This window comes from Mustelus asterias, chromosome 2 (genome assembly GCF_964213995.1).
Source record: "Mustelus asterias chromosome 2, sMusAst1.hap1.1, whole genome shotgun sequence".
Classification (NCBI taxonomy): domain Eukaryota; kingdom Metazoa; phylum Chordata; class Chondrichthyes; order Carcharhiniformes; family Triakidae; genus Mustelus; species Mustelus asterias.
The window spans coordinates 42,386,767-42,412,917 of record NC_135802.1 but is presented as its reverse complement, the minus strand read 5'-3'; the positions used below and the strand labels follow the sequence as shown (position 1 = coordinate 42,412,917).

General features: G+C 45.1%; 1 protein-coding gene across 1 annotated transcript in view; it reads left to right on the top strand.

The window, feature by feature from the left end:
- Positions 1–26,151, top strand: part of gpr158a (G protein-coupled receptor 158a) — a 512,094-nt gene that overhangs the window by 210,141 nt on the left and 275,802 nt on the right. The gene's annotated exons all lie outside the window — the stretch shown is intronic.

The window sequence follows — 26,151 nt, the reverse complement described above, 5'->3', positions numbered from 1 at the left end:
TGTTTCCCTTCTATTTGTGCCTTTGCCTTGTGGTTCTCTCCCTGTTTTGATTTTATTTTGTCCCTATTCTGTTCTAGTTCTTACTCTTAACTTTCTGATTCTCTCAATCTGTTTTCCTCCATAATCCCTGTCCTGTGCGGTCAGGTAGTAAATCGCTGGCCATGAATGAAGAAGCGGGAGTGGACGGGGTTTTAGGCAGGCAGCAGGTAGCTGATAGGTCAACCATGACAACAGCCTAGTCGTGAGGAGAGGCTAAGATCTGGCCATGGTTGGGGACAGGGAGCACAATGAAATAAGTCCTGTGGGAAAATAATTGAGGTTAGATAGGTGACGCTGTGGTACATAGTGTAACCATAATTCTTATTTTCGAGACCTAATTCTGAAGTGCATTATAATCTTAGCCCCATTTTGGTACTATTCGAGATCAGGCCTATTCCTCAGATCCACAGGTGATTCCTCTCACTTACGGTTGAAAAAGACACACCTCACACACACTCAAATGAGCCTGGAAAACTGATCCTACTCATTCTGAAGAAAAGGAACCACCAGAAAATAATAATGTCCTCCATAAGCTTTTTTAACAAGTTTTAGCTAGATCATGACATCTCGGATATTAGAAGGGTAACAAAATCTCTCTAGAATAATGTACCTCTCCATGAAGGGCATACAGAGACGGGTTCCCGAATTTCTACACAGAACAATAAATATATTTGCTAAATTATATTAAAATTATTGAACAACAAACATGTAATTCACAGTTGACAGTAGGTCAATCGCAACATTGATAATTCTAAGAAAATAAAGTATAATCATGTTTCTATTAGAGAATTCAAGTTTTAAGTTTAAATAATGTTACAGAAAGATATTCATGATATCCATCAATATTTAAAATAGTATCTACCTTAATTCCTCGAGTAGAAAGCTACAGAATTTAAGCGGTTATTGGGTAGGCACATGGAGCACACCAGGATGACAGGGAGTGGGATAGCTTGATCTTGGTTTCAGATAAAGCTCGGCACAACATTGTGGGCTGAAGGGCCTGTTCTGTGCTGTACTGTTCTATGTTCTATGTTCTAGAATCTAACAAAGTACATGTACCCCAATTAAGGGGAGAACTATTGCTGCCACACTAGAGTAGTTAAACATTTACCATGAAAGATGTTGGAGAGAATCCAATTAATCTAAAAATCCTATCGTGTGGTTCCAACATATATACCATAAAAAAGCTGAACCAGCAAGAAGCATGAGAGCACATATACTGCACAACATCCTTCAAGCAAACAGGATACTGAGAGATGCAAATAGTTGTCATTTCCTTGTTACACTCAGTTTAGAGGATTAAGTTGACAAGCGACTTAGGGGCATCCTTAAAGTTATCCATTGTTAGATAGTGGTGTCACACAATTTATCAATGCCTTGCCGTGATGATTAGAGGCCAGTTCCTATCTTTCAGAATCTGCCTGGTGTTAGAAGATGTACTATATCCTGTGCCATAGGGTGTTAGTGCCTTTGAGCACACAATTATATAAACTTCTGAACCCTTGTCCAGCAATTGAACTCCATTTTTAATTTTTAATCCCTACTTCATAGGTGAATCACTTTTTTAATTTTGTAATTCTGTATTTGGGAATTAAGATTGTTTTCACAGCATTCTTTGATGGGTTACTTATGTTAGAAGATACAAGGCAATGAAAGTTTCTCATGCAAAGAATTTAATTAGAACTCCTAATCACCTATTCTATACCAGCAAAAGTTATAAACTGACTATTAGAAATGGTGCTTATTATGACTCAGCAAATCTTGGCTAGTGTTACATTATTTTATTAATGCAAATTTACCTTTCAATGAAATCATAAATGATTCATAACACTGTTGATTTTACTTCTATCACTGTGTTATATAATCACTAATTATCATTGAGTCAGCATACCCTGAACTTGTGTATTAATCAAATCATTAACTTAAAAGCATAACTCAGTATATAAAAAAACATAGATACAAGTTTGATTATTTTCAGTTATCTTGAATCTGCTTACGAGTTTTCTATTTTTAAACTGGTACAGTGGTGAACAGAGGTGACCAGAAATCCAGAAAATAACAAAGGGGCTGGAGAAGGGTTAGGTAATCATTTGTAGTCTAAGTATCAGGAGTGGGTGAAGGGATTTGATCCGAGGTGTAAACTGTAGTGAGACAAACAGAAGTAATAAAACTAAGACGGGTTAGGAAAACCGATTAAACTTATAAACCAGAAAGGTTTAACCAGATTTAAGACCTGCTTCATCTTGTAAAGATTGCTCAGTGTAATGTTCAGGTTCTTAGAAGATGCAATAACATTTCTGAACAGAATATTTTGCTCCCTGTGCTACAGAACAGATGGCCATTCAGCCAACAATAGCTACTTTCTGAAATATCCTCACTAGCCGTGGGGTTATGCTGCAACTGTGCAGGACCTTGGTGAGACCACATTTAGAATATTGTGTGCAGTTCTGGTCACCTCACTACAAGGAGGATGTGGAGACACTGGAAAGAGTGGAAAGGAGATTTACCAGGATGCTGCCTGGTTTGGAAGGTAGGTCTTATGAGGAAAGGTTGAGGGAACTTGGGCTTTTCTCTTTGGAGCAGAGGAGGTTGCGAGGAGACTTGATAGAGGTTTATAAGATGATGAGGGGGATAGATAGAGTGAACGTTTAAAGACTATTTCCTCGGGTGAATGGAGCGGTAACTAGGGGGCATAACTATAGGGTTCATGGTGGGAGATATAGCAAGGATGTCCGAGGTAGGTTTTTTACTCAGAGAGTGGTTGGAGTGTGGAATGGACTGCCTGCAGGGATAGTGGAGTCAGAAACTTTAGGAACATTTAAGAAGCTATTGGATAGGCACATGGAGTACTTCGGGATGATAGGGAGGAAATAGTTTGATCTGGGTTTCAGACAAAGCTCGGCACAACATCGTGGGCCGAAGGGCCTGTTCTGTGCTGTACTGTTCTATGTTCTGTGTTCTATGTAGTTCCTTCAGGGGTGGTGTAGTGCTATTGTCACATGTTGAGACAGTGGTTAGCACTGCTGCCTCACAGCACCTGAGATCCACATTCAATTCCAGCCTTGGGTGACTGTCTGTGGAGTTTGCACATTCTCCCCATGTTTGTGTGGGTTTCCTCCGGGTGCTCCGATTTCGTCCCACAGTCCAAGGATGTGCAGACTAGGGTGAATTGGCCATGCTAAGTTACCCCCTTTTGTCCCAAATGGGTAGGTTAGAGGGATTAATGGGGTAAATATGTGGGATTACAATAATAGGACTTAGGTGTGATGCTCTGTCAGTGAGTCAATGCAGACTGGATGGGCCGAATGCCCTCGTCCTGCATTGTTGATATCCTATCATCCGAGTAATCCAGAAAACTCAAAGTAACGTCCTAGGGACCCAGGTTCAAATTCACTATCTGTCACCATGGCAGATAGTAAACTCAATTCAAATCTGGAATTAGAAGTCCAATGATGACAATGAAACCCATCTGATGGGTTCACTGATGTCTTTCCCTGGTCATGTGACTAGGTCAGCTCTTAAGTGCCCCTCAGCAGGCAATTAGGGATGGACAGAAAAGGCTGACCTACATTCCATTAAATAATATGTCGCTCTTGACATTCAAGACTTCACCCAAGTCTTTTAGCCTTCAGCTTGGCATCTATTGCTTTTCCAACCTCTTTTAGTGTGCTTAACAGATGTATGCAATGATATGGAAAGACTGTTGATTAGTTCAGTCTAATCTAATTGTTTCAGTCTCAAGATTTATGAATGAGTGTTGCTGAAATAAGACACATAACATGGAAGAAATCACGCCAACCCCACATTTCCTATTGAAATTGAAATGAGTTTATCATCTTAGAAAGAGATTTCCATTAGCAGATTATTCTTAGAAATATTATTAAATAATATTCTTAAAATATTCTATTTGGGCAACAAATTGTACGTTGATTGATTAAATATGGAAACCCGGTGTAATCTTAATTTGCAAATATTGGCAAATAAGAATCTGTTACTTCACACCTTAAAGTGTGTTGCCTGTTTTGTTGAGGAGGTGGTTCAGATACCTCATTCACATGTTTGTAAATTTGCAACTAATTCACAAACCAGGCTCCAACTATAAATGTTGATAATGTTGCAACATTTCCAATTTGGGACAATTACCTAAAGTGCGAGCTGAGGAACAGGAGGTCCTACATAAGAATTACATATCGTCTGTGTTATTCAATGGAAATAAAAAACAAAGTTCAATATCTATCTGTATATATTCTGATCCAACCAAAGTATTTGTTGAGATTCAACTTGGAGTGTTACTCAGTGTGCTCATCTGCAGTAATTACCTAGGTCCCTGCAAATTGGCCTGGACTACTTTGATGGAAGACTCCAGAGGCTTTCCCATGAGTAGAGAAAGCTGGAGGGTGACCTGCCTGAGTTGTTCTTGCAGACCACCCACTGCCTGATTTCAGAGTAGCATTGATAGGTCCAGAGAACAGGCATCTGATTGGTTTAGCTCAGTTGGCTGGATGGCTGGTTAGTAATGCAGAGTAACACCATCAGCGGGGGTTCAATTCCCATAGTAGCTGAGGTTGAGAAGTCAGGACCTCACCTGAGGTGTGGTGGCCCTCAGGTTAAATCACCACCAGCCAGCTCTCTGCCTCAAAGAGGAGAGCATCATCTGGGACTATGGTGACTTTACCTTTACTCTCTCAGCTTAGGGTGACCTCATTATGATGGGTGACCAGGAAAGTAGAAGTAGGGTAAAATCATCAAAATAATTTTAGAAATTAAAGCCGTGGCCCAGCTTTCAAGTTAATTTGCAATTCAAAATGGACTGTCGTGGAAACAAAGAACATTTACAGTGCAAAAGGAGGCTGTTTGGCTCATCTTGTCTGTGCCAGCAAGAATTGAGCTATCCAGCCTAATCCTACTTTCAAGTTCTTTGTCTAGTTTACCTATTAGTGGCACAAGTAAGGCTTATATTGACACTGCAATGAAGTTACTGTGAAAATCCTCCAGTCGCCACACTCAAGCGCTTGTTCAGGTGCACTGAGGGAGAATTTAGCATGGCCATTGCACCTAACCAGCACATCTTTCAGACTGTGGAAGAAACCTATGCAGACACGGGGAAAACATGCAAACTCTCCATAGACAGTGACCCAAGCTGGGAATCAAACCCAGGTCCCTGGCACTGTGCCACTGTGCCACCCAATTAGTCCATAGCCCAATAGTTTGCAGCCCTTCATGTTCATATTCAAGTATTTTTTAACCGCGATGTGAGTTTCTGTCTCTAATCTCAACTCAGGCATTCACCATCCTCTGGGTGAAAAAGAAATTTACTTAATTCCCCACTGTTCCATCTGTCAATGCCTCCTGGTTATTAATCTATCTACTAAAGGAAATAGTTCTTCTTTCCACACTATCTAGGCTCCTCATTATTTTATAGACTTCAATTAAATCTCCATTCAGCCTACACTGTTTGAAAGGAAACAACTCCAACCTATCCCATCTTACATCAGAATTAAAATCCTTCATTTCTGGAAAGGTTCTCATAAATCTCCTTGTACCCTCTAGGATGAGAAAGCATCCTTCCTGCAGTGTGGTGACCAGAACTGTACAAAGTACTCGAGCGAGGTTCTTAACATTTAGCATAAATCCCAGTTCTTATAGTCTATGCCTGAGCTAATAAGGGCAAATTTCCATATACCTTCTCAACAATCTTATGTGTCCGCTCTGCTCTCTTCAAGGTTAAGTGGACATAACCCTCCAGTGTCTCTCTGCTTCTCTACAATTCTGTGTTTATTGTCTCTTATCTCTTTGCCTTGTTTGACCTTTCCAATTGCTTTAGCTCGGACTTCTCCAGATCGAGTTCCATTTGTCATTTTTCTGCTCCCTGTTCAACCCATTGATTTCTTCCTGCATTTCGCAGCTTTCTTCCTCACAATCAACCACACAGTCATTGTTTTAATCTGCAACTTCTTTCATGCTCCATACATGTAAGTCCAAATCATTGCGCTATCAAACAAAAGTCAAGGGATTTATGGAGCTCCAGTGGAAACAACAGTCACAATATAACCCATTGACCATAAATTTTTGCTTTGTGCCATGAGTCAATTTAAGATCCAACTTGCCATCTACGCTTGGGTCTCAGGAGCTCTTGATTTTCTGATTAGTCTGCCACATGGGGATCTATCAAAAAGCCTTACCAAATCCATGGAGACGATGTTAAACATTCAGGGTGGGATTCTTTGACCTCCCCAGGGCATGTTTTCCACAGCGGGAGGCGGTACACCATTGGCTGATGGTGGAATCATCTGGTCCCACTGTTGTCAGGGGGATTGCCCAGTGACCCCAACCCCACACTGCTGGGAAACCCCAGCAGGGCTGCACTATCAGCTGGGATCCCACCAGTGAGAACAGCCAGAAAGTTCTGGCCACAGCCACCATCAACTTTCTTTGCACCTCTTCAAAATTCAGTCAAATGAATTGGATACAACCTTCCCTTAACAAACCAATGCTGACTGTTCTTGGTCAATCTGTGCCTTCGTAAATGGCCGTTTTGAACACTATCCTTCAGAATGTCTGCCAATAATGTTCCCACCACTAAGGCTAGGCTGTCAGACCTGTATTTACTCAGTTGATCTCTTCCTCTCTTTTCAAACAACAATTCAATATTAGCAGTCCTCCAGCTTTTTGGCACCAGGCCTGCAACCAAAGAGAATTGGAAAATGATGGTCAGAGCCACGACTATTTCCTAAGTGCTTCTCTCATCATCCTGAGATATGTCTCATCCGGGCCCACAGATTTACCTTTTATTAACAACACCTCTTTCCTTCATAGTGCCTCTCTCATTATGTTAATCCCATCCACTCCTCCTTAATTACAATGTCTGCGCTATCCCTTTCCGTGCAACTCCTGCACCCCACTGTTTGGATACCAGCGTAGAAACCACAAAGTAAACGATGAAGTCAAACTAGACCCGAACAATTTGCTATTTGGCATTAATGTGAAGATATGATGTTTCACTCCAGGCCCAATTTTACTGACACACTGGGAAGCTTTTATCAAAACTTTATTTAACAATACAGTTTAACTATAACAAATGAATTAGCTCAAATTTTAACAATTTCACAATACTTAAACAGGACAAGATATGATCCTTATCTGCTAACCCGTCATTATGTGTTCCAATTCAAGCAATATTCCTCTTATAGACTTAAGCCCCTTCTTTAAAATTAGTTAGCAAAACACAGGCTTACTTGCTTATAATTAGGTTTAAAACCCTAGAGCATTCAGAACACTTCTGGAGAGACAGACAGAGAGGTACATCTTACTTCTTTCAGAACCAGGCAATAGCTGCTTTTATTTGTAAAAAAAACGAAAAAAATGTTTCTTCCTTGCAAGCTTAGCTCCTTCCATTAAGCACATGACTCTGTACCAGTCAATCAACTGAATCAAAACTGTAGTCTGAAACACCAGGGGAAACAAAGAACAAAGAACAGTACAGCACAGGAAACAGGCCCTTCGGCCCTCCAAGCCTGTGCCGCTCCTTGGTCCAACTAGACCAATCGTTTGTATCCCTCCATTCCCAGGCTGCTCATGTGACTATCCAGGTAAGTCTTAAACGATGTCAGCGTGCCTGCCTCCACCACCCTACTTGGCAGCGCATTCCAGGCCCCCACCACCCTCTGTGTAAAAAACGTCCCTCTGATGTCTGAGTTATACTTCGCCCCTCTCAGCTTGAGCCCGTGACCCCTCGTGATCGTCACCTCCGACCTGGGAAAAAGCTTCCCACTGTTCACCCTATCTATACCCTTCATAATCTTGTATACCTCTATTAGATCTCCTCTCATTCTCCGTCTTTCCAAGGAGAACAACCCCAGTCTACCCAATCTCTCCTCATAGCTAAGACCCTCCATACCAGGCAACATCCTGGTAAACCTTCTCTGCACTCTCTCCAACGCCTCCACGTCCTTCTGGTAGTGCGGCGACCAGAACTGGACGCAGTATTCCAAATGTGGCCTAACCAGCGTTCTATAAAGCTGCATCATCAGACTCCAGCTTTTATACTCTATACCCCGTCCTATAAAGGCAAGCATACCATCTGCCTTCTTCACCACCTTCTCCACCTGTATTGCCACCTTCAAGGATTTGTGGACTTGCACACCTAGGTCCCTCTGTGTTTCTATACTCCTGATGACTCTGCCATTTATTGTATAACTCCTCCCTACATTATTTCTTCCAAAATGCATCACTTCGCATTTATCCGGATTAAACTCCATCTGCCACCTCTCCGCCCAATTTTCCAGCCTATCTATATCGTGCTGTATTGCCCGACAATGCTCTTCGCTATCCGCAATTCCAGCCATCTTCGTGTCATCCGCAAACTTGCTGATTACACCAGTTACACCTTCTTCCAAATCATTTATATATATCACAAATAGCAGAGGTCCCAGTACAGAGCCCTGCGGAACACCACTGGTCACAGACCTCCAGCCGGAAAAAGACCCTTCGACCACTACCCTCTGTCTCCTATGGCCAAGCCAGTTCTCCACCCATCTAGCCACTTCTCCTTGTATCCCATGAGCCTTAACCTTCTTAACCAACCTGCCATGTGGGACTTTGTCAAATGCCTTACTGAAATCCATATAGACGACATCCACGGCCCTTCCTTCATCAACCGTTTCTGTCACTTCCTCAAAAAACTCCACCAAATTTGTAAGGCACGACCTCCCTCTTACAAAACCATGCTGTCTGTCACTAATGAGATTGTTCCGTTCTAAATGCACATACATCCTGTCTCTAAGAATCCTCTCCAACAACTTCCCTACCACGGACGTCAAGCTCACTGGCCTATAATTTCCCGGGTTATCCCTGCTACCCTTCTTAAACAACGGGACCACATTCGCTATCCTCCAATCCTCAGGGACCTCACCCGTGTCCAAAGAAGCGACAAAGATTTCCGTCAGAGGCCCAGCAATTTCACCTCTCATCTCCCTGAGCAGTCGAGGATAGATGCCATCAGGCCCTGGGGCTTTGTCAGTTTTAATGTTCCTTAAAAAACCTAACACTTCCTCTCTTGTAGTGGAGATTTTCTCTAACGGGTCAACACCTCCCTCCGAGACACTCCCGGTTAACACGCCCCTCTCCTTCGTGAATACCGATGCAAAGTATTCATTTAGGATCTCCCCTATTCCCTTGGGTTCTAAGCATAATTCCCCTCCTTTGTCCCTGAGAGGTCCGATTTTCTCCCTGACAACTCTTTTGTTCCTAACGTATGAATAGAATGCCTTAGGATTCTCCTTAATCCTGCCTGCCAAGAACATCTCGTGACCTCTTTTTGCCCTTCTAACTCCTCGTTTGAGATCTTTCCTCCTCCCTCTGTATTCCTCCAGAGCTCCATCTGTTTTCAGTTGCCTGGACTTAACGTACGCCTCCCTTTTCATTTTAATCAGATCCTCAATTTCCCTGGTTATCCACGGCTCTCGAATCCTACCTTTCCTATCTTTCCTTTTTACAGGCACATGCCTATCCTGCAGCCTTATCAATAGTTCCTTAAAAGACTCCCACATGCCAGACGCGGACTTACCCTCGAACATCCTCTCCCAATCAACATCCACCAATTCCTGCCTAATCCGGCTATAGTCAGCCTTCCCCCAATTTAGCACCCTGCCCGTAGGACAGCACTCATCCTTGTCCATTACTATCCTAAAGTTAACAGAGTTGTGGTCACTATTTGCCACATGTTCCCCTACCGAAACTTTGACGACCTGACCGGGCTCATTTCCCAGAACTAGGTCCAGTATAGCCCCCTCTCTAGTCGGGCTATCTACATACTGTTCCAAAGAACCTTCGAGTACGCATTTTACAAATTCCTCCCCGTCCGGACCCCCAGCTCTAAGCACTTTCCAGTCTGTGCCAGGGAAATTAAAGTCCCCCACTACAACAACCCTATGTTTTCTGCACCTATCCAGAATCTCCTGACATATCCTTTCCTCCACTTCCCGTGGGCTGTTGGGTGGTCTGTAGTACACCCCCAGCATAGTGACTGCACCCTTCCTGTTTCTGAGTTCCACCCACAGCGACTCAGTACATGACCCCTCTAAGTTGTCTACCCTCTGCACCGCGGTAATATGCTCCTTAACTAATATCGCGACTCCCCCACCTTTTTTAGCCCCCCCTCTGTCTCGCCTAAAACACTTATACCCCGGAATATTCAGCTGCCAGTCCTGTCCTTCTTTTAACCAAGTTTCCGTCACCGCAACCACATCCAAATTCCGCACAAGCATTAAGGCCCTAAGTTCGTCTGTTTTACCCGTTACACTCCTCGCATTGAAGCAGATGCACTCCAGACCTCCAGGCCCAGTCAGGTCCTCCTCCTCCAGAGTGCTCCTCTTCTTAGCTAGCCTTGCCCTGGCCCCCAGCTCGACCCCAGCCTCAGTATTTACTGACCTCCTGTTTTGTTCCCCACCCCCCTGCCACACTAGTTTAAATCCTGCCGAAACACTCTAGCAAAACTCCCAGCCAGGATATTTGCTCCCTTCCAGTTAAGGTGTAACCCATCCTTTCTGTACAGTTGCCATCCTGACTTGAAGATTTCCCAGTTATCTATGAATTTAAAACCCTCCCTCTTGCACCAGTCCTTTAGCCACGCGTTCAACTGTAGAATCTCCCTGTTCCGAGCCTCACTTGCACTAGACACCGGGAGCAGTCCAGATATTGCTACCCTGGAGGTCTTACTTTTTAGCCTAGCACCCAACTCCCTGAATTTCTCTCGTATGACCCCCCTGCTCTTCCTACCTACATCATTTCCACCAATGTGTACAATCACATCCGTTTGACTACCTTCCTTTTTAAATATGCTTCCTACGCTCTCGGAGATATCCAGTACTCCGGCACCAGGGAGGCAGACTACCATCCTGGATTCTCGTTCAGTCCCACAGAAGCGCCTGTCCGTGCCTCTAACCATTGCGTCCCCCACAACTATCGCTCTCCTAAACCCCTTCTTTCCCTTCCGGACCCCTGAGCCTGTCTCCGTGGAGGCGATCTGGTCCTCGTGGCTTACCCCTGGAGGGTCATCCCCCTCCACAGAATCCAAAACAAGATACCTATTTTGGAGGTGGACAACCACAGGGGATCCCTCCACAGACTGCTCACTCTCTTCCCTTCTCCCATCTGTTGCCCATTCCTTTCTTTTATGGGAGACTGCCACTGGGGTATTTTCTGGCACATCACCCTTCTGACTATTACCCCTCCTAACTGTGACCCACGTGTCTTCCTTCCGAGACCCTGGTGTCACTACCTGACTATAACTTTTATCTATTACTCTCTCATTTTCCCTAACTAAACTGAGTTCATCGAGCCTCAGCTCCAGCTCCCTTACACGATCCTTCAGGAGATGCAGTTCCACACATCTGGCACAGATATGGACTTCTGGGAGGCGAGTTGTCTCCAGGAACTCCCACATCCCACACCGAATGCAGTATACTGGCCTCCCACTCATACCAGCCATGTCCTTTTTAGTTTTGGGGATAAAACAAAAAGGGGGTGTAACCAAGGAAAAACAAACAAACAACCTTCCTCGCCTTCGCCGAAGCCCTGTGAGCCAAAGCCCTTTTAGCTCTCACTCTGTCCCCTGCTCACTCTGCTGCCCGCTAACGACGCTGCCCGCTCAAAGGTGTGGCCTACTTTTAAACCCTCCAAAACCTTCCCAGGCTGCTGCTGGGCCTATTTCCTGTTTAGAAAAAAAACCTCCGATTTTTTTCACTAAGTAAACACAAATGCATTAGCTCAGCTTAAAACAAACACCCTAGGCACTTATCCTACTCTCCCACCTATCAATTTACAAGATTCCTTAGACAAATCGGCACCTTGCAAAACAGATCTGAATTCTAAACATACCCCTTACCAAAAACATGATATACTTTTATTTCTTAAAGGCACAGTATCATCACATCCCTTCCAATCCCCCAGTCTTTTGTGCAGACGGATGCAAAGCATTCGTTAAGGGCAACCTAAATGCCTTTAGCCTCGATGCATAGGTTGTTACTTTTTAGATCTCTCGCAGGCCTCACTCTTTCCTTTGTTATCCTCTTACTATTTATGCATTTTTGAAAAATATATATGTTTTCCTTCATTTTAATTCCCAATATTCTTTCAGCCCCTCGCGTTGTTTTCTGAATTTCCTTTTTAATTTCACCCCTGCAATTTTGATGCTTCTCTGGGATTTCTGCAGCATTGTGGCCCACGGTGTTTGTCAAATACTTTTTTTATGTGTCTCATCTTGCCCTTTATGCTAATTAAGGACAGAATTCTGGACTGAAGATTTGACCACATTGGGACTGCCAAAACCTAACAAAATTAGGACTTAACCTACTATATTGACCACTTCCCCCACTCTTGATACATTATAGAATTGTTTCATGAATCTTTAATACTAACGCTTCAGTGGCTCAGATCATGGGGCCTACATGGTGGCACAGTGGTGGCACAGTGATTAGCACAGCTACCTCACAGCGCCAGGGACCCGGGTTCAATTCCGGCCTCAGGTCACTATCTGTGTGAAGGTTGCACATTCTCCCCATATCTGGGTGGGTTTCCTCCAGGTGCTCCGGTTTTCTCCCACAGTCCAAAGATGTGCGGGTTAGGTGGCTTGGCCATGCTAAATTGCACCTTCGTGTCAGGGAAACTAGCAGGGAAAATACTTGTGGTCACGGGAATAGGGCATGGGTGGAGTTGTGGTCGGTGCAGACTTGATGGGCCGAATGGTCTCTTTCTACACTGTAGGAATTCTGTGATATAGCAATCTTAATCCCATCAATTCAGCACTTCCATATCATGAAAAGCCAGAGCTCCAATTTCACAGATTGCTTTCCCTGTCTGCCCTAGGCCTCCCTGATTTATGCCAACATTTTTGTGTTGAATGTCTCAGGATTTCATCTGCAACCTGAACCCCGCATCCATGTTTAATGAATTACCTGACATTCCAACCGTTCAGCTGGATGGACACTGATGTCTTCCTTTGAATATTGGAAATTTCCCAGATGATGGTTAACTGCTTCGCGACATCACGGTGATGATGACAAAGCTGTTCCATCAATCTCATCTTAATGATTAATCTGCCGTTTGTGATTCCCCCTTGCTGCCTGTTTGTCTTTGATCGCCACAAAAGATCATATTACTGGCAAGGCAATTTCCACAGCTTTTTCAACGTTTCGTAATTTAATTTAAAAACTCCGATCTTAATGACTTTTATTTTTTAAAATGCCAGCTACATCGTAATTATCTCCTTGTAGGTAAACTTCCTCCCTCATGTACCATCTTGACCAAAGGAAGTCAGGTAACTCACCCACAGGCCTTTTTAGAAATAATTGTAAATGTGTGAATCTACGAGAACCTCTCCTTATTTATAATAAGTCACTTTTACAGGCTTTTGTTGTGTATTTTGTTAAGGTATGGCAGATATTGACTGCTGAGCAAATGAAGAACTATAAGTGAAAATCCTATTCCTCTATGGCAATAATACATTCGTGAATTACAACATTAAAGCTCAAAGTTTATTTATTAGTGTCACAAGTAGGCTTACATTAGCACTGCAATTAAGTTACTGTGAAAATCCTCTAATCGCCACACTCCGGTGCCTGTTCGGGTACACTGAGGGACAATTTAGCATGGCCAATGCACCTAACCATGGTTGAATGTCTCTTTCAGACTGTGGGAAGAAACCGGAGCACCTGGCGGAAACCCACGCAGACACAGGGAGACACAGACAGTGGTCCAAGCCGGGAATTGAACCCGAGTCCCTGGCACTGTGAGGCAGCAGTGCTAACCACTGTGCCACCGTGCTGCCCACTAAACCACGATGATGCCCAAAAATATTTCATAAGTGAAAAAACTTGGTTATAATCCTCAGAGAACATGCCATTATTTTAGGTATATTTGAGAATGGGGCAGAATTTTCGACCCCTTTGTTAGGCCGAGAACTAAGGCAGATGGGGAAATTTGTGCTGCCGGCTTCCTGGTTTGCCCAGGCCATCTTCAGAATAGTCTGGAGAGCTCTCTGGGTTAACTGTGGAGAAATATCTAAGGCAATTATTGGATTTGGCATTTGTCAGCTCAATCACGTTTGACACCTTTTCAGAGCAGCTACGGAATCTGTTGTGTCGATATGCCATTCAGGTACAAGTTGGTTTAATGGTTTCAGTGTGCTTTAGTGAAGGGTTACGAGAGCAGTGAAGGATGTAACAAGGAATGGGAATACAGAAAGGGAAGGGAATGAGCATGTCTCTGAAAGCGCTTTGCTGTCAACTGGTACCTGACATATCTGGTTGCTACGTGTCCTGCAGACTCTCCTTCTTTGCATCTTCCTCACCTCAGTTTACTGTTGCCCTATCTCCTCCTCTCTGCCTCGTCATATGATATAACATGCATCACGCTACTATGATGTGGGAAAATATTGTGGGGAGCCCTCAGGCCTATCCAAGGTGAACTTTTTCTTCAAGAGTCACAGAGCATGCTCAGTGACATATCAGTCACTGCATGGTTTTGGTTGTACTGAGTTGCTCAAGTATGAAGTGTTCTGGTCAACGTTGATTCCACAACCAGCATCACGGAACCAGATTATCTAGTCATTATCTTGTGGCTGTTTGTGGGATCCTGCTGTGCACAGTTAGCAGCTGTGTTTGCTGCACAACAATGACTGCTTCAGGAATGCTTCAATGGCCGTAAAGCACTTTCGGACATCCTGAGCGCATGAAAGATGCTGTATAAGTGCAAACTATTTGCTTCTAATTTTTTGGAAGGATGGAATAGTGTGGACACATTGACCGTTGTAGGGTCAACTCGAAAAACTAGAACCAGAGGGCACTACCTCAGACTAAAGGCACGATCCTTTAAAACAGAGATGAGGAGGAATTTCTTCAGCCAGAGAGTGGTGAATCTGTGGAACTCTTTGCCGCAGAAGGCTGTGGAGGCCAGGTCACTGAGTGTCTTTAAGACAGAGATAGATAGGTTCTTGATTAATAAAGGGATCAGGGGTTATGGGGAAAAGGCAGGAGAGTGGGGATGAGAAAAAAATCAGCCATGATTGAATGGTGGAGCAAACTTGATGGGCCGAGCGGCCTAATTCTGCTCCTATGTTTTATGGTCTTATCAATGAGGGATTACTGACCAGAAAACACGAGTTCAAATCCTACCACTGCAGTTGGGCAATTTAGTTAATTACATAATTCAGGAATTACAAATAAAAATGCTGGTATCAGCAATGGTGACTATGATTGCTGTGAAAACCCATCTGGTTCACTCGCATCCTTTAGAGAAGGAATTCTGCTGTCCTTTAATTGGTCTGGTCTAGAAGTTACTCCAGAAGATGGCAATTTGGTTGATTCTTCATTCCCTTCTGAGATAACTTCGCAGGCCACTAAGCCACTATGACAATGTAACATTCACACACTGACAGAAGAAGTTCAAGAAAGTTGCACTCCACCACCTTCTCCATTAGAGATGAACAAGTGCAACATTCCCAGACTGAATATTTTTTTAAAATGCTGCTGTCGCTGTGTGGAGTATCTCTGAAACACAGCAGAACTGGGGCGGCACGGTGGCACAGTTGTTAGCACTGCTGCCTCACAGCGCCAGGGATTTGGGTTCGATTCCCAGCTTGGTTCACTGTGTGGAGTTTGCAGGTTCTCCCCCTATCTGCGTGAGTTTCCTCCGGATTTTCCGGTTTGCTTCCACAATCCAAAAGATGTGCTGGTTAGGTGCATTGGCCATGCTAAATTCTCCCTTAGTTTACCCGAAGTGGCGCCGGAGGGTGGCGACTAGGAGATTTTCACAGTAACTTCATTGCTGTGTTAATGTTAGCCTACTTGTGACACTAATAAATAAACTTAAATTCAAACATCTTCTGCGATATTCTTAACAGGATGTCACTAATACTTGAGCAGTGTTAATTCTGGAACTTTTCTGGGGATTTAATCTAAAAAGAGTGAACACAGTGTTACACAAATTTATAGGAGTCAACAGGAGAAAGAGAGTGCTTGATGTTATGATCACAGCAGATGTTAATTGTTGAGCAAACCAAATCCTCGACAGAAACTTGGCTTATGGGCCAAACATTTATTTTTGTATTCTGAAAACAAGAAGGGAACATACTCATCTCAGCAGCAAGAAATCCAATAAGTTTTGGGACTTTAAAAAGTAAAAGATTTATTAACAAGGAGAAAAGGAAACTTAAACACACAAGTTTACAGTTGCATAGTTAAAATGTAGTGTTACAAAGCATTCCCCCAAACAATTCCTGACTTGGTCAGACCCACAAGTAAACCCCTCTTCTATTGGACCTCTTCCACTTGGGCCTCCAGCTGTCACGACAAACCTGTGCACCCTCTCCCTCAGTCCCTGAGCCATCCTGCAATGTGCTGCCGAGTCTGCCAGAGCAATTCATAGCTTCAATTGAAATTCAAGGAACCCATATATATTGCTGCACAAAAGTTGTGTCTAGTCAGCACTTTCATTTTAGTTTCATAAGTAGGCTTACATTAACACTGCAATGAAGTTACTGTGAAAACCCCCGAGTCACCACCATCTGTTCAGGTACATTGAGGGAAAAAAGTTTAGCATAGCCAATGTACCGAATCAACACGGGAGGAAACCAGAGCACCCAGATGAAACCCACGCAGACACAGGAGAAAGTGCAGACTCTGCATAAACAGAGACCCAAGCCACGAATCGAACCTGGGTCCCTGGCGCTGTGAGGCAGCAGTGCTAACCACTGTGCCACTCTGCACCCCACTTGAGTGTTAAATGTGCAGGTGTCTCCTTTAAGACCTCAAGGCAGTTCAAATCATAGTAATTGTGAATTAGGACCAAAATTGTGTGTCAAATCCAGAGCATCAAACAGGTTGGTCTGATTAGCCCTGCACTCATAGAGTGCCTGTTTTAACCCTTTGGCCAAATTAACTCCGATTTGACTAGTGGTAAGTGGATACTGAGCTGTAAATTCTGGGAGATGATCTTGACTGTATGCCCGTCTTGTCCTCACTGGGCAGGTAGCTTGAAGCTCCATCCCCAACCCCAGGATCCCACATGGCATTGCCAAAGCAACCTGCAGACTAACAGGCCAAGCTTTTTCCATTGAAACTTTACAAGTGTCGGGGGAGGTTTACACTTCCAAAAACAAAATCCAGGGAATGTTACTGCTGTTTGTATTCAAGCCTCCTTACCATCTGCTAATCCAGCACACAGCAATGAGATGTTATTTTTATCAGAAACTGTTCTCAGGTACAAAGTTAAACTGGAGGTGGTTTCCGATTTAACACAAACATACCATTTCCTGATGGTTTTGTTAATTAATGCATTGACTGCAAACATGAGCAAAAAATAATTAAAGCAGGAAATATCTGGGCTGAACCAACACATCCTGAGGTGGATTAAAATTCACTACACTGATTAAATATTACTGAGTTAAAGACTCATGCTGTAGACAGATCCTCGTTACTAAATTGGTAACCAGCAGATATTTTGTCTTCTAGCACTGTGTGAGTTCCTGTTTTCCCAAATTGACATTTGTTTTTATTTTGAAGGACAGAAATCAGTATTATCTGTGCTCTTGCAAGGCTAATCTCTGTGCCACACTGCTGAGCTCCAATGGAGCAGAACATATGTGGATGCTTGTGATATCGGCCTAATGTATTTCTTGGCAAAACAGTGTGCGTCAGAGTAAGAGAACTCATTCCTTCAATTCTGCCCTCTTGTCCATCTCCCACTTTCCTCTGCTCACCTCTGGCAACTGTGGCTTCAGCCATCTAAGCCCTTAGCTCTGGTATTCCCTCCCTAAACCTCACCATCTCCCTTTTTTTCTTTATGAGGTCTTTAAAACCTATCTCTTTGTTTAAGCTTTTGCTTACTTGTCTCCTTCTTTGGGTTCTTTAGGTGGCACGGTGGTTAGCACTGCGGACTCACAGCGCCAGGGTCCCTGGTTCAAATCCCAGCTTGGGTCACTGTCTGTGTGGAGTTTGCACATTCTCTCTGTGTCCACATGGGTTTCCTCCAGGTGCTCCGGTTTCCTCTCACAGTCCAAAGATGTGTGGGTGAGGTGGATTGGCCATGCTAAATCGACCCTTAGTGTCAGGGGGACTAGCTAGGGTAAATGCATGGGGTTCTGGGGATAGGGCCTGGGTGGGATTGTGGTCAGTGCAGACTCGATGGGCTAAATGGCCTCTTTCTGCACTGTAGGATTCTGTGAGTCACTCTTGCCTGACCACTTTCCTGTGAAGTGCCTTTATTTTTCCTGGTTTGAAGGATGTGAGCATCATTAGCAAGGCTAGCATTTGTTGCTAACCTCATATTTCCCATGATAAGGTGATGATGTGCTGCCTTCTTGGCGTGAGGGCAGCACAGTGGCACAGTGATTAGCACTGCTGCCTCACAGCTCCAGGGACCCAGGTTCAATTCCATCCTTGGGTCTGTTTGGAGTTTGCACATTCTCTGCGTGTCTATGTGGATTTCCTCTGAGTTCTCCAGTTTCCTCCTACAGTCCAACGATGTGCAGGTTAGGTGGATTGGCCATGCTAAATTGCCCCTTAGTGGCCCAAGATAAGAACATAAGAACATAAGAAATAGGAGCAGGAGTAGGCCATCTAGCCCCTCGAGCCTGCCCCGCCATTCAATAAGATCATGGCTGATCTGACGTGGATCAGTACCACTTACCCGCCTGATCCCCATAACCCTTAATTCCCTTACCGATCAGGAATCCATCCATCCGCGCTTTAAACATATTCAGCGAGGTAGCCTCCACCACCTCAGTGGGCAGAGAATTCCAGAGATTCACCACCCTCTGGGAGAAGAAGTTGCTCCTCAACTCTGTCTTAAACCGACCCCCCTTTATTTTGAGACTGTGTCCTCTAGTTTTATCTTCCTTACTAAGTGGAAAGAATCTCTCCGCCTCCACCCTATCCAGCCCCCGCATTATCTTATAAGTCTCCATAAGATCCCCCCTCATCCTTCTAAACTCCAACGAGTACAAACCCAATCTCCTCAGCCTCTCCTCATAATCCAAACCCCTCATCTCCGGTATCAACCTGGTGAACCTTCTCTGCACTCCCTCCAATGCCAATATATCCTTCCTCATATAAGGGGACCAATACTGCACACAGTATTCCAGCTGCGGCCTCACCAATGCCCTGTACAGGTGCATCAAGACATCCCTGCTTTTATATTCTATCCCCTTCGCAATATAGGCCAACATCCCATTTGCCTTCTTGATCACCTGTTGTACCTGCAGACTGGGCTTTTGCGTCTCATGCACAAGGACCCCCAGGACCCTTTGCACGGTAGCATGTTTTAATTTGTTTCCATTGAGATAATAATCCCATTTGTTATTATTTCCTCCAAAGTGTATAACCTCACATTTCTCAACGTTATACTCCATTTGCCATATCCTCGCCCACTCACTCAGCCTGTCCAAAGATGTGTAGATTAGATAGATTAGCAACAGTAAATGTGTGGGGATACAGGGATAGGGCGGAGGAGAGGGCCTGGGTAAGCCCATGTAGTGTTGATGGACCAACAGTGCTTTTACCCACAGGGAGAGAGTTCCAGAATTTTGACCCATAGAACCATAGAAAAATTACAGCACAGAAGGAGGTCATTCAGCCTGTTTTGTCCAGGCCAGCCCGAGAACACCCAGGTGCCCTTTCTAATCCCATTTGCCTGCACCCGGCTCACAGCCCTGTAGTTTACAGCACTTAAGGTGTAGATCCAGGTACTTATTAAAAGAGTTTAGCGTCTCTGCCTCCACCACCAAATCAGGCAGCAAATTCCAGACACCCACGACCCTTTGTGTAAAAAAGTTCTTCCTCATAGAATCCTGCAGTGCAGAAGAGGCCATTCGGCCCAACGCGTCTGCACCGACTCTCTGACAGAATATTTTACCCAGGCCCTCTCCCCCGCCCTATCCCTGTAACCCCACACATTTACTGTTGCTAATCTATCTAACCTACACATCTTGGGCCACTAAGGGGCAATTTAGCGTGGCCAATCCACCTAACCTGCACATCGTTGGACAGTAGGAGGAAACTGGACAACTCAGAGGAAACCCACATAGGCACGCAGAGAATGTGCAAACTCCAAACAGAACAAGGATGGAATTGAACCCGGGTCCCTGGAGTTGTGAAGCAGCAGTGCTAACTACTGTGCCACCGTGCTGCCCTGACGCCCCCTCTACCCCGACTGCCACTTACCTTGACTAGCACAGTTGAAGGAAAGGCAATATAGTTCAAACTCAGGATGATGTAGCGAGGAAGGCAACATGCAGGTGACAATGTTCCCATATATCTGCTGCCCTTGACCTTCCAGGTGGTAGAGGTTACGGGGTTAGAAGTGCTGGTGGATGTACTTTGACAGGTTACTGCAGAGCATCTTGTAGATGGCACACACTGCTGCCACTGTCATTGGTGGTGGAGTGAATGTTTAAGATGGTGAATGGGTTGCCAAACAAGCGGGCTGCTTTGTCCAGGATGGAGTTGAGCTTCTTGAGTGTTGTTGGAAGGGCATTCATCCAGGCAAGTGGAGAGTATTCCACCACAAACCTGAGTGGAACATTAAAGGTGTTACGTAAATGATCGGTGCTCCATAGATGTTGGGTGGGATTCTCTGGCCGCGCTCGCCCATCCCGCCCGAGGTTGATGGACCTTTGCGTGGTCCGACCCCCCCCCCCCCTCCCCCCACCCCCACCCACCCGCTGCGATTCCCATAGCGGGTGGGACGGGAGGATTGCCCCCATTGTTGAGAAAAATACAGCACAGGAACAGGCCCTTCGGCCCTCCAAGGCTGCACCGACCATGCTAATCAATAGCTTTCATCAATCAAATGAGGAACATAATGATGGGCTTCCCTACACAGATCAATTTAGGGTTAATTTGCCAGCTGGAATTACATGATTTGCAGCGAAAGAAGGTCAAATGGTAAATAACACTTAAACCCCTGTCTGTGCGTAGCGTATGCTACATTTTAAATAGACAATAGTTTTATTGAATGTCTGAAACGAAATTACCTTGAGCTGCCTGGTAATATTCTGCCATTTGTCCTTTAATTGAAGCAGCGTATAAAGATGCTGCGTTTCATGAGCTCCCAAGCCGATTCGTGAGGCAGAGTGATTTGCCATTAACTCTCTATCCCAATCCCACAGTGCCAGGCACAGCTGTAAATATGCCACTGCTCTGATGCCTGGGATGCCTGTGACATTGTGATAAACTCTTCCAGATAAAAACCATCAGTCTGCCACCAACTGCTGCAACTTTACTGACAGCCAGTCAAACGGAAAATGAATGTGTCACAATAAATGAATGACAATTTTTCCTGTTGATGTGATGAAGAATTACAGGCTGTGTTCAATTTATGCAAGTTAGGCTGGTGCTTAATAGCGTAATTCTGAAGTGGAGAAACAAGCTTCGCGGCGTTGTGCCCAGCGACATTTCCTCTGCCATTTTTTTACAACCACTGCCTCACTCACGTTCTAGCTCGTTCTCAAAAACAACGACAGAAAAATATGCTGCACGGTAATTGTTTTCTTCCTTTTAGGTGTTGTCAAAAATCTCTTTATTTGATGCACATTTCTTTCTTCCTTTCTTTGTTTTCATGGAATATGAGGGAGGTGGAAAGAGAAAAAAAGAATCTGATCTATCAAACCCAATGTGTGGGGCTTAATTTTACATGGGGGACGGGAATGTGGGGGTCCCCGCCCCCAATGTGAAAGGCAGTGGCATACCTGCCCCTTGGCCCGCTTGCCTCTGAGCCACTTAACGGCCATTGGGCCATTGATTGCCTTGAGGTGGGATTTGCAACCTCACTGGGGAATGGGTCCCGCTTCTGAGAGCTGCTGGCCAATTAAGTGGTTCTGTTGCCTGTAGGTGGTCCCAGAAGGGCACATGCAGCAATGGAGTCAGACGTAGGCCGCAATTCTCCTGAATTGGCACAAAGTGCCCATGCCAGCGGGATACCTGGGGGGTTGGCGTTAGCAGGACTATTGGGTGGGATTCTCCCTCCTGACAGATGCTAACAAGGATCATGCTGAGCCAGCCGGCCAGCCCCGCTGTTCTGAGATGGGAGGTGCGGTCTCCGTGCTCAGAAAATGGCCTCCTTCCGACCAGAAAATTAAATGGAGGCCTTCCCCATTGACCAGCGGAGCACTACCAACCTCTCATCAAAATGGGGCATCCTCCCCCCCTCCCACAAACAATGCGTAACATCCCTCTCACACCACGCAAGCGTGAGGATGGCCTGATCTGAATACCCTCCCCCCCAAGATCCCTCCTCAGCTCTCCCGCCCCTCAAACCCTCCACTCAACCCTCCCTTCACCCTCAGACTGCCCACTCAGCCCCCTTTCAGGCCATGCCCCTTGGCAGTGTCCACTGTGCACTGTCCCTGGCACTCTGGCGCCAACACCCTGGCCTGGTACCTTGGGCAGCCCCAGCGGGGGCACAAGGAGGTAGGTCCAGTGGCCATTTGCATCTCTGCCGCTGTCAGGCTGCAGAGGAAGAGTCTGTCCGGTGTCCTGGGAGTTTGCGTGGGCTCAAGCTTGGAGCAATGGATTGACCTCGCCACTCTCCAGTGGGATGGGCGTGTCGTGGTTGGATTGCCCCTCCTAGCCCTGGCAGACCTGAAGATCCCTCCTGGCATGGTGATTTCAGGCGGCGCTGTGATCAATATCTTCATTCCTGCCTATCAGCTGTGAAAATTCTGAAGTGACCAGGTCACTTTAACCTCCATGCCACCTCCCCCTCCCCCCGGTCACCTGGTAGGATCTTAAATCATTGCAGCACTGCATTCTGCGGCAGAAATTTTTCTTTCTTCCTGTCAGAAGCTGCAGGTGAGAACAGACCCCTTTGAAGTCCTCTGACAGAAATGAGATGTGAATTTCTTCTCGGGGGGTGGTTCCAGTGTACACAGCTGTGAGCTCAGCCCCAATGTATGAACACAGCTTTGATTTGAAGTTGCTGAGGCTTCCTAGCAAGTTGAATTCTCTGAAACACTTTCCATTCCAATAGAACCATTTGATCGCTAACAAATTCAACATGCAGTGCCTTGAAAAAGACTTCCCTTGACAGCTCAATGGATTTATATTATCCTCCAGTTACCTGTGTTTATTTTCATTGCCATTTATGCTTGAATGAATCTCTAGTACCCCATTGATCCTGACCGCAATGTTGACAGAGTTGACGCCTAATTTACAGCCTGCGGTATCTACAAAACGATTGTGGTTTACAAAAGAGGAAGTGAAACCAAGACACTAGGCGAGGGTGTCAATGCCAGAGTGCCAGGGGGAAGTGCACTGTTGGCACTGCCAAAGCATGTAGCCTGAAGAAGGGAGGCTGGGTGGGGGAAGGGGGGGGGGGCGCTGAGGGTGCAAATGAGCTTTGTGGGGGTCTGAGTGGAACAGGGGGCTGAGGGGGGGGGATCTAGGAGAGAAAGGGGCTTCAGTGGGGGGGGGTCAGTTTGAATAAACCTCAAGCCTGCGTGGTGTGGAGGGGAGGGTGCCTCTCATTACTGAGGGGTCGATGGTGCTTCCTCGACCTTTGGGGTCCAACACGCCAGGTCCTCGCTTGTGAGGACTTCTACCAAAGTCCGCCGGCTGCAGATCTCGCTGGGGTGATGGGTGAATAGTAAGAGCTACTTGAATTGGGCTTCAAGCATGCTAATTATATTTAAAGCAGTGAATTTGAATATTTATTGGATTCCCGCCCACTATGAACAGGAACCTGATCCGGGCCAGCAGGCCGGGAGCATCGTGACACGTTTGGCACCTGGTGTAAAGTCTGTTTTTGCACCCATGCCCAATTCTCTGGGCCATGGCGATTCGCGATCGAAGCTAGCGAGTCCTGAGAATCCCCCCGTAAAGACAATATTCCTCCGCCCGCAACACACCGGATAATACGATCCAATATTTATGTCAACGCGGGTGTATGTGGTTTAAATTCAGAATGTCTATAAGCTCTGTATCTTTTCCCTTAACTACACTCCATTAAGTGAACTGAAATTTCATTTTGATTTTACAAGATGCGTGAGGACTGAGCGCACTTATGCTTGAAAGGTTTGGGCTGTTGACTTGTCGATACAGCTGAAAATGTTATTCTGTTATCACCTAAATCCTGGAGGCAAAAATGACTTCATGCTGGGAAATCATGTTGCAGCTGTATAAAACCTTGATTACGCCACATTTGGAGTATTGTGTGCGGTTCTGTTCACCACACCACCAGAAGCACATGGAAGTTTTGGACAGAGTGCAAAGAAGGTTCATCAGGATGCTGCCTTGTCTCGAGGGCATTGGCTATGAGGAAAGGTTGAATAAACTGGGATTGTTTGCACTCAAAAGACGGAGGCTGAGGGGAAGCCTGATAGAGGTCTACAAGATTATGAGAGGCATAGACAGGGTGGATGGTCAGAGGCTTTTTCCCAGGGTGATGTGTCAATTACAAGGGGGCACAGGTTCAAGGTGAGAGGGGGAAAGTTTAAGGGAGATGTGCGGGGGAATTTTTCATGGAGAGAGTGGTGGGTGCCTGGAACACGCTGCCAGGTGAGGCGGTGGAAGCAGGCACATTGGCAACATTTAAGAGGCATCGGGATGGGTACATCAATAGGGAGGGAATAGAGGGATATGGACCAAGTAAGGGCAGAAGGTGTTTTTTGTAGTTTAGTTAGGGCATCATGATCGGCACAGGCTCGGAGGGCCGAAGGGCCTGTTCCTGTGCTGTACTGCTCTTTGTTCTTTGGGTATTAGCGCTGTAGTGTATCAACATGTTTCTCCGACATTCCTCTCTCTCTCGATTGTTTACTGTAGGTATAAACCAATTCAAAATAAATGGGTTAGTACTTATGATCAGACAGTGGATAGAGGAATATTAGTTGACCGTGTCCAGCAGTCTTCTGTTACTTTCGGTGACAAATAAGCTCTTGGCTGATTTGAGTATTGCAGATCGTTTGGCAGCTGGAATTAACTTGTGTTCGACAACGTCCGATGCATTTGATTATCCTCGATCTTCGAAAAAGTACACAACCACTCTGCTCACTTACTGGAGCCCGAAAGAAAAGAATAAATCTTCTACTACATGGGCTTTCCACGGGAATCATTAATGTTTAATCATATTATTTGCCAATATAGTTAGGGGAAGGATCTCATGGCATCCAGATGGTCTGTATAAGTAATGGATAAATGACAGATGGCTAGGGATGTTGAAAGAGAACCTCTTTGGTCATTTGGTTCATTTTTCAGGCGCAGACAGCAATAAAAAAATGTTTTTGCATTGCTGTGAATTTCATGACCCTGCTGATTCCCAGGGCATGTGAAATAATTGAAATTACTTTATTATTTATGTAATAAATGACAGAATATCCAGGCAGGAGATAATTAAAACACTTCCTTTCCATTTTCTCCTGGAGTATAAATCCCACAGGTGTGGCCGACACTATAACACAGAGGCAAAGCTGTCCTTTTACAGGCTGCATTTCGAATTTAAAATAACCAGTCTCTCAGACAATTTCTGTCTTCACATTTCTTTCCTAAATTGGCTGCTACAAAAGAGAACTAAATATTCCAGAAGACAAAGACCCTGGTTTCTCTCCTGTGACATGCAGGAAGAAATATGCAATGAATACATATTCAAATCTGTTATCTAATTCAGAGAAACAGCCTCAACATATGCCCAGATTGATGGGCCACAATGCCTCCACAATTTATTTTTCATTTATTCGTTCATGGGATGTGAGCACTGTTGGCAAGGCTGGCATTTATTGATGGCATGTCAGGGCAGTCCAGCTCCAGATTTGAACACAGTGTAGGATACTGCTCTGTGTGGCACTGAATCAATGAATAATGGAATTGTGGCAGCACAGAAGGCCATTGTATCTCTGTGCTTACCCTCCTATAGAGCAATTCACGTACTGTTACTCCCTCACCACCTACCCACACATCTACACATTCCTCCTTTTCAGATATTTAGGAAATGTAGAAACATTTATAGTGCAGAAGGAGGCCACTCTGCCCATCGTGTCTGCAGCGATCACAATCCCGCTCAGGCCCTATTCCCATAGCCCCACATATTTACCCCCCTGGCGCTAGGGTCAATTTAGCATGGCCAATC